The sequence below is a fragment of the Scyliorhinus canicula genome, unplaced genomic scaffold, assembly GCF_902713615.1.
Source record: "Scyliorhinus canicula unplaced genomic scaffold, sScyCan1.1, whole genome shotgun sequence".
Taxonomy (NCBI): Eukaryota; Metazoa; Chordata; class Chondrichthyes; order Carcharhiniformes; family Scyliorhinidae; genus Scyliorhinus; species Scyliorhinus canicula.
Window position 1 is genome coordinate 15,132 of NW_024055992.1, and position 14,846 is coordinate 29,977.

At 47.8% G+C, this 14,846-nt stretch overlaps 1 non-coding gene across 1 annotated transcript; it reads right to left on the minus strand.

The window, feature by feature from the left end:
* Positions 1-7,391: 7,391 nt before the first annotated feature.
* trnae-uuc lies at positions 7,392-7,463 on the minus strand. The gene has a single exon. It is a non-coding gene; the product is annotated as a tRNA-Glu (tRNA).
* Positions 7,464-14,846: the final 7,383 nt, after the last annotated feature.

A 14,846-nucleotide genomic window follows, 5' to 3' on the forward strand; every position in this document is an offset into this window, starting at 1 on the left:
AAAACTGAATTGGATACTCTAAATTTGTGGAAAGGAAAAGATTATGGGTGAAAGGTCGGTCCCTTTGTCTTCCCTTTTCACCCAACCAGCCTCCGCTTCCAAAGGATCAACATCTGCCAAATCCAGCACGATGCCTGCATGAAACACATAGGCACAACCCCCAGTCCACATTCTGCAGGGATCGCTACCTCTAGATTACATTACAGCGCAGTACAGGCCCTTCGACCCTCGATGTTGCGCCGTCCTGTGAAACCCCTCTAAAGTCCCTCTACACTATTCCCTTATCGTCCATATGCCTATCCAATGACCATTTGAATGCGTTTAGTGTTGGCGAGTTCACTACTGTTGCAGGCAGGGCATTCCACACCCTTACTACTCTCTGAGTAAAGAACCTACATCTGACATCTGTCCTGTATCTATCTCCCCTCAATTTAAAGCTATGTCCCCTCGTGCTGGACGTCACCATCCGAGGAAAAAGGCTCTCGCTGTCCACCCTATCTAACCCTCTGATCATCGTGTATGCCTCAATTAAGTCCCCTCTTAACCTTCTTCTCTCTAACAAAAACAGCCTCAAGTCCTTCAGCATTTCCTCATATGATCTTCCCTCCATACCAGGCAACATTCTTGTAAATCTCCTCTGTACCCTTTCCAATGCTTCCACATCCTTCCTATAATGTGGCGACCAGAATTGCACGCAATACTCCAAATGCGGCCGCACCAGAGTTTTGTACAGCTGCAACATGACCTCACGGCTCCTAAACTCAATTCCTCTACCAATAAAAGCTAACACACCGTACGCCTTCTTAACAACCCTCTCAACCTGGGTGGCAACTTTCAGGGATCTATGGACATGGACACCGAGATTTCTCTGCTCGTCCACACTACCAAGAATCTTACCATTAGCCCAGTACTCTGCCTTTCTGTTATTCCTTCCAAAATGAATCACCTCACACTTTTCTGCATTAAACTCCATTTACCACCTGTCAGCCCAGCTCCGCAGCTTATCTATGTCCCTCTGTAACTTGTAACATCCTTCTACACTGTCCACAACTCCACCGACTTTAGTGTCATCTGCAAATTTACTCACCCATCCTTCTACGCCCTCCTCCAGGTCATTTATAAAAATGACAAACAGCAACGGCCCCAAAACAGACCCTTGTGGCACACCACTAGTAACTGGACACCAGTCAGAGCATTTCCCATCAACCACCACTCTTTGTCTTCTATCAGCTAGCCAATTTCTGATCCAAACTGCTAAATCACCCTGAATCTCATGGCTCTGTATTTTCTGCAATAGCCTACCATGGGGAACCTTATCAAACGCTTTACTGAAATCCATATACACCACATCAACTGCTTTACCCTCATCCACCTGTTTGGTCACCTACTCGACGAACTCAATGAGGTTTGTGAGGCACGACCTACCCTTCACAAAACCGACTATCTCTAATCAAATTATTCCTTTCCAGATGATTATACATCCTATCTCTTATAAACCTTTCCAAGACTTTTCCCACAACAGAAATAAGGCTCACTGGTCTATAGTTACCGGGGTTATCTCTACTCCCCTTCTTGTACAAGGGGACAACATTTGCTATCCTCCAGTCCTCTGGCATTATTCCCGTAGACAAAGATGACTGAAAGATCAAAGCCAAAGGCTCAGCAATCTCCTTCCTAGCTTCCCAGAGAATCCTAGGATAAATCCCATCCGGCCCTGGGGACTTATCTATTTTCACACTTTCCAGAATCGCTAACACCTCCTCCTTATGAACCTCAAGCCCTTCTAGTCTAGTAGCCTGTATCTCAATATTCTCCTCGACAACTTTGTCTTTTTCCTGTGTGAATACTGACGAAAAATACTCATTTAGCACCTCTCCTATCTCCTCGGACTCTACGCACAACTTCCCACTACTGTCCTTGACTGGCCCTACTCTTACCTTAGTCATTCTTTATTCCTGACATACCTATAGAAAGCTTTAGGGTTATCCTTGATCCTACCTGCCAAAGACTTCTCATGTCCTCGATTGGCTCTTCTTAGCTCTCTCTTTAGAGCCTTCCTAGCTAACTTGTAACTCTCAAGCGACCCAACTGAACCATCATGTCTCATCTTCACATAAGCCTCCTTCTTCCTCTTGACAAGTGATTCAACTGCTTTAGTAACCCATGGTTCCCTCACTCGACCACTGCCTCCCTGCCTAACAGGTACATACTTATCAAGGACACGCAGTAGCTGTTCCTTGAACATGCTCCACATTTCCATTGTGTCCATCCCCTGCAGTTTTCCTCTCCAGGCGATGCATCCTAAGTCTTGCCTCATCGCATCATAATTGCCTTTCCCCCAGCAATAACTCTTGCCCTGCGGTTTATACCTATCCCTTTCCATCGCTAAAGTAAACGTAATCGAATTGTGGTCACGATCACCAAAATGCTCACCTACCTCCAAATCTAACACCTGCCCTGGTTCATTACCCAGTACCAAATCCAATACGGCCTCGCCTCTTGTTGGCCTATCTACATGCTGCATCAGGAAACCCTCCTGCACACATTGGACAAAAACGGACCCATCTAAAGTACTCGAACTATAGTGTTTCCAGTCAATATTTGGAAAGTTAAAGTCCCCCATAACAACTACCCTGTTATTTTCGCTCCTATCCAGAATCATCTTTGCAATCCTTTCCTCTACATCTCTGGAACTTTTCGGAGGCCTATAGAAAAGCCCTAACAGGGTGACCTCTCCTTTCCTGTTTCTTAACTCAGCCCATACTACCTCAGTATTCGAGTCCTTATCAAATGTCCTCTCAGCCACCGTAATACTGTCCTTGACTAACAATGCCACCCCTCCCCCTCTCTTACCACCTTCCCTGAACTTACTGAAATATCTAAACCCCGGCACCTGCAACAACCATTCCTCGCCCTGCTCTATCCATGTCTCTGAAATGGCCACAACATCAAAGTCCCAGGTACTAACCCATGCCGCAAGCTCACCCACCTTATTCCACCTCTATGATACCCTGGCCCACTCCTCCATCTCCCCCAACCCCTTACTGTATTTCCTTCCAATGCATTTGCAGAAGGTGCAATACCCAGTCCAATACCACCCCCTGTCCAAGCCTCCAAACACTTCTTTTGGGTGAAGCAGCATTTCATTGCACTTCAATTTATGCATTTGCTGCTCCCAATATGGTTTCCTGTACACTGGGGAGACTAAATGCTAATTGTTGACCAGTTTGCAGAACACCTTTGCTCAGTCCACAAACCTGACCCTCAATCTTCCTGTCACTTGCCATTTCAACTCGTCATATTGCTCCCATACCCACACATGCCTTTGGCCTGCTGTAATGCTCCAGCTGTGCCCAACACAAACTGGAGGAACACCATCTTCCAATTTGGTGGGTTCCAGTTGTAACACTCAACATTGAGGTGAACAAATTTAGACTGTGAATTTTCCCTCTGAAAGAGCGCCCCACCTAGGCCCGCTCCCCCGCCCTACCTTTGTAACCCTATCTAACATTTAGACGCTAAGGGCAATTTGGCATCGCCAATCAACCTGACCAGCTTTGGATTGTGGGAGGAAACTGGGGCACCAGGGGGAAACCCACAAAGACATGGGGAGAACGGACAGTGGTCAGCAGTGCTAACCACGGTGCATCCTGTTACTGTGAGCTTTCCCCTCCATATCTCTACAGAGAGATCTGGGAGTTCAGGTCCATTGTACCCTGAAGATGGCAATGCAGGTTGATAGAGTGGTCAAGAAGGCATACAGCATGCTTGCCTTCATCAGACGGGGTATTGAGTACAAGAGTAGACGGGTCATGTTACAGTTGTATAGGACTTTGGTTAGGCCACATTTGGAATACCGCGTGCAGTTCTGGTCGCCACATTACCAGAAGGATGTGGATGCCTTGGAGAGGGTGCAGAGGAGGTTCACCAGGATGTTGCCTGGTATGGAGTGTGATAGCTATGAAGAAAAGTTGAGTAGATTAGGATTGTTTTCATTGGAAAGACGGAGGTTGAGGGGAGACCTGATTGAGGTCTACAAAATTATGAGAGGTATGGACAGGGTGGATAGCAACAAGCTTTTTCCAAGAGTGGGGGTGTCAATTACAAGGGGTCACGATTTTCAAGGTGAGAGGAGAAAAGTTTAAAGGAGATGTGTGGGGAAAGTTTTTTACGCAGAGGGTGGTGGGTGCCTGGAATGCTTTGCCAGCGGAGCTGGTCGAGACCGGTACGAGAGCATCATTTAAGATGCATCTGGACAGATATATGAACGAGTGGGGAACAGAGAGAAGTAGACCTTGGAAAATAGGCAACAGGTTTAGATAAAGGATCTGGATCGGCGCAGGCTGGGAGGGCCGAAGGGTCTGTTCCTGTGCTGTAATTTTCTTTGTTATATAATAGATGCCACTGTGGCTCACGTCCTTTGGAAGAATAAAAATAACAAATTCCGGCAATTTGAGAAAAAGATATGTCTCCGTGAGGGGGCAGGACTGGCCTGATTTTCCAGGGCTGTTCGCTGCGCATGCGCCCTCCTTCACGTTGCCCTCAATAAAGAGTGCGCTCACGCACCCGCACTGTTGTATCTCACTCCGTTTCACCTGAGGAAGGAGCAGTGCTCTGAAAGCTAGTGATTTCAAACAAACCTGTTGGACTTTAACCTGGTGTTTTAAGATTTCTTACAATTTCAAAATGGCGGCTATCGAAATCAGCCTTTCATCAAAACCGCGAATGTGACCCGCCCGGCTGGTGCAAACCCGGTTCCTTGAGTTCCTTATTCTGGGTTTGGTGCCTCTACCTGGTACTGATGAAGCCTTCCAACCCACAAGCCGGTTCCACCCTGATTAGAACATAGAACAGTACAGCACAGAACAGGCCCTTCGGCCCTCGATGTTGTGCCGAGCCATGATCACCCTACTCAAACCCACGTACCCACCCTATACCCGTAACCCAACAACACCCCCAACCTTACTTTTAAGGACACTACGGGCAATTTAGCATGGCCAATCCACCTAACCCGCACATCTTTGGACTGTGGGAGGAAACCGGAGCACCCGGAGGAAACCCACGCACACACGGGGAGGACGTGCAGACTCCGCACAGACAGTGACCCAGCCTGGAATCGAACCTGGGACCGTGGAGCTGTGAAGCATTTATGCTAACCACCATGCTACCGTGCTGCCCCTTTAGGTGATTCCTCAACTTGAATCAGTGCTGTTGGTAACCCAACTCCCACCTCCAGTAACCAGACTGCACATACCCAAATGACTCCACCCAGGAACGATGACGGCTGCTCGGGGCCAATGGGAAGAAGGGGCAGTGCTGGAGGACTAAACGAGAGTAGCTGGTCTTCTAACCAATCACTGTGAATGAGGGGCGGGGCTGATCTCAGATCTCCTTCATTGGCTGAAACTGTGCATCATTTTGAAGCTGATTTGTCTCAAAGTCCAGGAGAAAACTGGACCTTTCTGTTTGTGCCTTTAAACAGATGAAACCCTGTGGGTGTGGAGAAAACATTTCAACATTTGTTACTGAAATGTGGCAACATGATGGAATAATTCACAAGCAATTTAAGGACTAAGTTAAAGAGTTAACTGGGTAGACAGCACATGTCACCATTAGAACACACTGATTGCCTTCAAACAACTGCACAACATCAAACAATTCATTGTTTGCAGCAAACTACCCAGCCTTCATAAGAACAGCGACCACGACACCACACAACCCTGCCATGGCAATCTCTGGAAGACGTGCCAGATCATCGACATGGTACCACCATTACATGTGAGAACACCACCCACCAGGTACACGGTACAGACTTGTCCAACATTCTCTACCTCATACGCTGCAGGAAAGGATGCCCCGAAGTGTGGTACATTGGCGCGACGATGCAGACATTGCAACAATGGATGAACGGACATTGCGCGACAATCGCCAGACACGAATGTTCCCTTCCAGTCGGGGAACACTTCAGCAGTCAAGGGCAGTCAGCCTCTGATCTTCGGGTAAGCGTTCTCCAAGGCGGCCTTCAGGACACGCAACAACGAAGAATCGCTGAGCAGAAACTTAGAGCCAAGTTCCGCACAAATGAGGATGGCCTCAACCAGGATCTGGGATTCATGTCGCATTACATTCATCCCCCACCATCTGGCCTGGGCTTGCAAAATCCTACCAACTGTCCTGGATTGAGACAATTCACATCTCTTTAACCTGCTCCATCTGGACTGGTAAAGAATTAATTACCTGCACAGACTCGCATTCAGAGTATCGTCTTGCATCTTTGACCTTGTCTATATATATGTTTCTGGAACCTCCCTCTTCATTCACCTGAGGAAAGAGCAGTGCTCTGAAAGCTAGTGATTCAAAACAAACCTGTTTAAAGCTCCTTACCATTCGAACAGGGAGAATCCCTGGTTTCAATAAATTATTTGGCAGACAGGTTAGTAAGAAGGTTAGCAAGAACAAAGGAAGCTGAAAAAAACTCAGAAACTCTGCCAGCATCTACCACGAGAGAAACATAGTTAATGTTTCGAGACATGGAACCTTCGTCGGAACAGAAGAAGTTCAATACTGTAAATACTAATTCTGTACAGCATGCAAGAATTAATACTTTTCACTGTATACTAATATATGTGACACATAAATCAGATCAAATCTTATTCAGAAAAGGAGGGCACGGTAGCACAGTGGTTAGCACAGTTGCTTCACAGCTCCAGGGTCCCAGGTTGGGTTCCCGGCTGGGTCACTGTCTGTGCGGAGTTTGCACTTTCTCCCCGTGTCTGCATGAGTTTCTTCTGGGTGCTCCGGTTTCCTCCCACAGTCCAAAGATGTGCTGGCTCGGTGGATTTGGCTATGCTAAATCGCCCTTAGTGCGCCAAAAAGGTTAGGTGGGTTTATGGGGCTAGGGTGGAGGTGTGGTCTTAAGTAGGGTGCTCTTCCAAGAGCTAGTGCAGAATCAATGAGCCAAAATGACCTCTGCACTGTAAATTTCTTATGATTCTATGAAAAGCACAGATAATCAATGAGGACACTGATCTGAAGATAATATCTTGTAGTTTGTCTGGAGGGGGATTATGAGGAATCAGTTTTAATAGAGAAGTAAATATTATTTCATTCTGCAATTGAGGCTATGATTTTATCAGAACACCATTAGTTTCCATGCCTGGGCTGTACCATTGGCTCACTGGTTAAGGTGATAGATCCGAAAACTGATTCGAACCTCCAGGAAAGTTCTAATCCTGTACATTAATCGTAATTTACGATGAATGTCTGGAAAATGAATTCTCGGTTAAATGGAATAAAAACAAAATTCCAGATCTGATTCCTAATCTTGACCTCACACGAAATGCCGATGGAACACATCATTGTGACAGTTCACATAGCAGCAACAAGAACAATTCCCTGACCGGGAATCGAACCCGGGCCACGGCGGTGAAAGCGCCGAATCCTAACCACTAGACCACCAGGGAAGCCGCTGAGTCGAGCTCCAGAAACACTGACCATGATCAATTCACTCATTCGCTCTATTCACTGGAACTGGCTTGTCCATCAGGGTATGTTTGGTTAAACTTTTCTCAGGGTCATAAACAGCCAAATAGAGGACAAATACCAAATCAGCGTGGGAGGCAGAGTGAAGACACAAGGCAATATGGCAAGGCTGGATTGCATTTGCTTTTATGCGAGGAGTCTTAACGACGAGGCAAATGAACTGAGGGCGCAGATTAACATAATCGAGAAAATATCCTGGGACCTCTCTGTGGAAACCTCCACTGAGAGATGTGTGACCGTAATCGCAAATACGCGAATGTCCAATCAGTATAATGTTTCAATTACAATAGCAACCGAAGGAAATCTCCCGCTCAGAGCGAATAGCTCCGTGTTAACAGGCCACCCACATGGCAATGATATTAATGTTCTCGTGAGCCGTCTTAAATTAAACAACATGCACAATGACCGAGTGGAGCAGATCAGATAAAACCGCTGATTCTCCCTCACTGATTCTCCCTCACACCATGGACTGTGCTCACTTACTGACTGTCTTCATCCTCAGAGATTTAATATTGTTGGTCAAAGAGATTCGGGTGATCACGGAAACTCATTCAAATCTTATCTGAGGAAATCACAGGCAGATTTGAGATTGTTTCATTGGACGGGGAGATTGGGATCAGAAAATGTGTCCAAAGTCCAAAGATGTGCAGGTTAGGTGGATTGGTCATGATAAATTGCCCTTAGTGACCAAAGTTCCCCTTAGTGTTGGGTGGGGTTACTGGGTTTTGGGGATAGGGTGGATGTGTTAACCTTGGGTAGGGTGCTCTTTCCAGGAGCCAGTGCAGACTCGATGGGCCGAATGGCCTCCTTCTGCACTGTAAATTCGACGTAAAAAAAATGACGTTGATGGCCGCTCAAACACACAGAGGAAACCACATTAACCTCCTATGAAACCGTCAACAAACTACATCCAGGATTGGCTGAGAAAACTTAACTGCAGAATCAAATCAGACCGAAAACTTGATCGGAGAGGGACAGAGAGATATACTATTCGTCTATCAGTCATATTTCTGTTCGAATCATTATTTCCTTCTATATTAGGCTTGGATGGGAAGATCAGATCGAGGAATTAAAGGTTACTGAGACTTTGAAAATTCTTCAAATCTGGTAGAAATCACCTTTTAGCATAGAAATGACAAGATCTAAAGGGAATGTGTGAATTAGATAGGGTGAGTCTCCAGCTGGCAGCAGGAATCACAAAGATGCGGTGGAGGGGCCGAAGAAACGATAGGACAGATGGGAATAGTTGTGCCTTAAAAAGTACAGACAGAGAATAGGAAAGCAGACAGCGATTAAAAATGATGCAGCAATGCAACGAATGTGAATGAATGAAAGGTAGATCTGAGCAACATACCAGTATCAATTGTGAAAACCTGAGCAGGTGAATGTGGTTCATTCTATGTAGCAGCCCAGTGACCGGCTGGCCTCAACGCATTGACAATATAGATTGTTGGACATTGCGCTGATCTAAGCATCCTTCAATGGATCAGCCCTTCCACTGCGAGGGGTGAATATCTGAGCTATTTCCCTGCCGGCTAGCAGATAGAAGCCCCAGAGGTGTATCAGCTCACTGCCTACTGACTCTCCGAGTTTAAAGATTTGGTCGACGGCGCTGTGCAAGTAAGGAATTCATCACTCGCCAGGGTCAGATTCGACCCCGTGTCCCTGACGCTGTGAAATCGAACAGTTCACACAGTGTAGATCTGACTCATCTCCAATTGGAATTTCATCATTAAGTAACGGCAGAGCTGAAATCAACCTCAACTCCACTGTCAAACCTACCTCCGACAGCCTTTCACCCCCTTGCCTATTGAGAACCTATCTACCTCTGCCTCAAGAATATTCAACGGCTTTGCATCCACGGCCTTTTGAGGAAGAAAGTTCAAGATGGGGAAAGAAAATGTCCTTACTTCTGCTTTGGGTGAGCGACCTTTATTTTGAAACAGTGAAGCTTACTTCCAGAATCTGCCACAAGAGGAAATATCCTTTTCACAGCCACCTTGTCAACCCCCGCATTTCAAACAAGTAGCCTATTCCTCTTCTAAACCCCAGCCGATACAAGGCTAGTCTGTCCAACCATTCCTCATAAGATAATCTGCCCATTTAAACAAAGCCTGAATGGGAGCGATCTACACTGTCACATAGCATGGAAGACAAAAAACTGAAGGGCCCGTATCTTCCTGCATTGGCAGCTGTCCTACCACCTTCCCCTTTGTCAACCTATCGAATGCCCCTGCAGCTTTTTCCTCCTCGCATAATCTTTAATCACAGTCTGCACTTTGTCCCAATACCCTCTATCTGGCAACAACCCCGAATCGAGCCTCCACCCGGCGCTTGCTCTCGTGCCGATCTGAGCTGAATCTCCAGCCAGTGGGGCGCATGATCCGAGATTACTATCGCCGTGTACTCTGCCTCCTTCACCCCATCCAAAACCACCCTGAACCCTACATATGTGACAAAAAGGGATGCTCCCTTCCGCCTGGGTTCTTGAAGCACCACGGGTCCACCATCACCATCTTTTCTATAGACCCGCCCAACTCCTTTGCCCTTTATATTCTATCCATTGACCTGGGGCTCGACCTGTCTACTGTCGGTTCTAGGACATAATTAAAATATCTTCCCATATTCAACTGGCGCGTGGTCAAGTCGGGGATCGTTCCAGAAACCCACATAAAAACTACATTGTTCCAAGTCGGTGCATACACATTCACCAATACCACCAGCTTACCTGCTAATACCCCACTCACTATCACATATCTCCCACCCGGGTCTATTACTTCCTTCGCGCCCTCAAACCCCGTCTTCTTACTCATCCACATGGCCACCACCCGCGACTTTGAATCAAACCCCGAGTGGAAAACCTGACCCACCCACCCCTTCCTCAGCCTAACCTGGCCCTTCAAGCGTAGGAGCATCTCCTGCTGAAAGACGTGCTAACCCCCCCCCCCCCCCTCCGCCACCCACCCACCCCCCCACTTTTAAACTCCTTCGGTATGCAAAGACCCGAAATCTCTTCACCGGTCCATTGAGCGCTCGCACGTTCCATGATATCAGCCTTACCGGCGGCTTACATCTCCATTGCCTCTACTATCAGCCATCCTTACCTTTCAGCTCTAACCCCGTTAATTTCACCCTATACAGTTTAAGTACCTGCAGGCACCGGACGTCCTACGCAGGCAGGTCTCAACCTTCCGGCTTCTGCCACCAAGGGGGATACACGACAGGGTAGTTTCCAGAGTATGGCTGGGACAGTGGTCAGAGGAAATCCACACCCAGGAGCTGAGACACAAATGGGAAGAGGGGTTAGGAGGAGAGATAGAGGATGGTCTCTGGGCGGATGCGTTAAAGAGGGTCAATGCGTCCACATCATGCGCCAGGCTCAGCCTGATACAATTTAAGGTTGTTCACCGGGCCCACATGACGGTTCTTTGGGGGCAGAAGACAGGTGTACAAGGTGTGCGGAAGGACCAGCAAACCAGGTTCGTATGTTCTGGGCATACCCAAAGCTTAGGGGATTCTGGCAGGGGTTTGAGGATGTCATGTCCATGGTGTTAAAACAAGGGTGGCGCCGAGTCCAGAGGTGGCGATTTTCGGAGTGTTGGAAGACTTGGGAATGCAGGAGGAGAAAGAGGCAAACGTTCTGGCCTTTGCTTCCCTGGTAGCCCGGAGACGGATACTATTAGCTTGGAGGGACTCAAAGCCCCCGAAGACGGAGACCTGCCTATCGGACATGGCTAGCTTTCTCAATTTGGAGAAAATCAAGTTCGCCTTGAGAGGGTCAACGTTAGGGTTCGCCCGGAGGTGGCAACCGTTCGTCGACTTCTTTAGACAAAATTAACTGTCAGCAAAAACGGTGGGGGGGGGGGGGGGGGGGGGGTAGTTTAGTTTAGATTAGTGTGTAAGAAAGGTGGAACCTGTGAGTGAGGAAGACGGCCTTTGCACAGTGTATATATTTGTATGTACACGGTTTCTTCTGTTATTGTTACAAAATCACAAATACCTCAGTTAAATGTTTTATAAAAATAAAATTTCACCCTGTACCTAACCCATCCTAGACGCCCCTTTTCTCCGCCCCTCCCATGTTTCGTATCAAACCTCACCACCTCGCATAACCCTCCCTCCGCCCCAACCCTCTCCCACCCCCCGCCCCCTCCCCCATCCCCCTACAGCCACTTCTTTCAGCCTTCCCCCCACCTCATTTCCGTTGACCAGCATTACCTGCCAGCGTGGAAACTCGTTCCCAAAGGCTCCTCCGACTGACCACCCCCCCCCCCCACTACCCTCATCCCCCGCCCTCACCTATCTGTTCTGTGAAAAAAGTTCTCGATAAACTCCCCCTCCTCCACCCATCTCGACTCATCTCGAACCACAGGTCACCTCCCCAAAGTCAAACAAAAACAATACAGCCCGAGGCAGCAGGATGGGGTGGGGGGGGGGGGGGGGAGGAGGAAGGGAGTGGGGGCAGCCGTCCCCTTTCAAACCTTTCACCCCTGGTACGGTTAGTCAACCCAACAGTAAAAATCGGAGTAAAAGAAACCCACCCCTCCCTCCAACCCCCGCTCTACCCCATCTCAATTACTTCAAAGTACCAGCACCTCGTCCCAAAATTGTTCAGTTCAGTGATCCTCAGCTTATGCTCCTTGATAAAGTCATTGGCCGCTTCTGGAGTCTCAAAATAGCATTCCGGGTATTCATAGGTAGCCATAGTTTCGGCGGGTATAGCACCCCAACCCTGATCCGCTGTCGATGCAGCACCGCCCTGGCTGCGTTAAACCCACACGCCGTTTTGCCAGCTTAGCTCCCATGTTCTGGTTTATTAGGGCCTTGTTGCTCTCCAATTCGCAGTTCCGCTTCTCGCCAGCTGACTGCAGAATCTTCTCCCTCTCGACGAACTTGTGGGACCTCCTGATCACCGCCCGCAGCGGCTCCTGCCTCTAAGCCTCTGCCCCAATGACCAATGCTCTCTGTTCACCTCAGGGGCCTTGCCCAGCACCCCCTCCACCACCAGACCCGCCAGCATCGTTGAAACGTACCTTGCCGTACTCGCACCTTCCATTCCTTCAGGCAGGCCCACTATCCACAGATTCTGCCTTCTCGACTTACTTTCCTGCTCCTCCACCTTTGCTCTTACAAAGGTCTCCTAAGACTTCCACCTCCGCCTTCAATGCCACCACCCGATCGTTGTGGCCCGACATCACCTTCTCAATCTCTTGTATCGGCGACCTCTGTACCCCCCAGCATTGCTCCACGCTCTCCATCGATCCCTTTGGGGAGTCACAGCCCCATCTATGGCCTTCGAGCCATCCTCCTGCATCTTCTTCCTCTGCTGGCAGAACTCTTCCTTGATAAAGGTATTCAACTGTTCCCTGTGGGGTTTTGCTACTTGCACTGGCGCTCCCGCCTCCGCGATCCTTCCACTGCTACTGCGCCACAGGTCTCAATGAAGTCCTTGGCCAAGTCCTCCACTTTCTTCTGCCGGGTTCATTAACCAGCAGATATACCACACCCGGGTGTGACTTCTCCTCTGAACTATGCGCTATATAAATGTAACATGAGATCCTTGCTTTAACAATCTATGCCACGATTGAGAAAGGCAAGTGTACCATATGCATTTTTCACCACCCCAATCACCTGCCCTTCCGACTTCAGATGCACAGGTTACGTATCGGAGATAGGGCGAGGGAGTGGACACAGGTAGTGTACTCTTTCAGAGGGTCAGTGCAGACTTGATGTACTGATTGGCTCCAGTCGATGGTTCTATTCCAGGTTCTAGGAAACCCATGCAGGCACGGGGAGAATGCACAAACACCACACATCAACCAAGGTCAGAATTGAAGACGGGTCTCTATTGTCGTGAGGCATTAGTGCTAACCATTGTGCCACCGTGTTAAATGTTTCTGCCTTGTTTACTTTCATTATCTTCTTCATTTATAATTATCTCAATTATATGCTTTGTTCTGATGTGTCAGTAAGACATTTGTAGAAGCTTGTAAAGTTTAATGTCAAACATTTATGACCAAGAATAATTTTCGAAATACAGAAGTTTGAAACCACTTAACATTTAACTTACCGTTTGACTTTCTCAAATGAACAATGAGATAAAACGACTTCACCGTTTCAAATTTCATGCAATAAAATATATTTTCTGACTTAAACACAACGGCTGTGTATATTTGTGGGAGGCAGCGCGGGAAGGGGAGGGAGGGAAGAGTTGGAGGGATGATGTGAAGAGGGGGGAGGGAAGAAGGAATGGAGGGAGGGAAGGGGAGTGTTGACTAGTGTTAATTGACAAGCTCAAGGTCCGAGAGAAGCAGCTGCTGAAGCGCAGCATCCTGGCACACATCTCCTCTGGCATCATACACTGGTAAGGTGGGTGATCGACTCGCTGCAAACCCTGTCAGACCGATAGATCACTTTAGCTTACAGGAGGCTTGTATGTGTCAACTACGGCAGCAAACTTTGTTGAACCATTTGAAATAATCACTGAGGCTTCGAAGGATAAACATGGCATCAGTGCTACGCGTAAACAACTCAGCTTAAAGTAAATCGCAAAATCCAAACGCACTTTATCTGCGAATCAGCTGGAATGACAGACATGTTAACATTAGTGTCCTTCAAGGAGTCAAAAGCACCAGTATCGAGGTCATGATCATCCAAAGACAACTCCGCTGTCCGGTCCATATGATTTCACGGTCCCGACTGCCTGAACAAATCTTCATCACCCAACTCAAGGAAGGATCCCGAACAAGAGGAGGACAAAGTATGTTCTTAAAAGACACCTTGCAGGCTTACCTCAAGAAATGGAACATGGAAGTCAATTTTTGGGAATCCTTTGCTCAGAAGAGACCTATTTGGCGGTACCTCCTGATTGAAGAGTCACAATTCTTCGAGAACACCCGACGGCAAGGGGAGGCCCGGGAAAGGAGCCTAAGAAACCAATGCCTGCGACTGAGCGTCCGAGCACCGATGCCACTTTTTGGAAACTCCTGCCAAGTGAGTGATTGAAGATGCTGCTCTAGGATCTGGCTCATCAGCCACGCAACAACCAAAATAAGCCGAGGGAGGGGGAAGTTTCTTTGAGCATGTGTTCTGTGTGTATCTGAGTTTTTAATTGCCTGTTATTTTGTGTGCGTATATATCTGTGTGCGTCTGTGTACGCGTTTGTCTGTGTTTTGTTTGTGTGTGCCTTTGTTTTTGTGTATGTTTGTGCGTGCCTGTGTGTGTGCCTGTGTGTCAGTGTTTATGATTATGACTGTGTTTGTATCTGTGAATGTCTGCTGGTTCGTTTGTGCTTGTGCATGTTT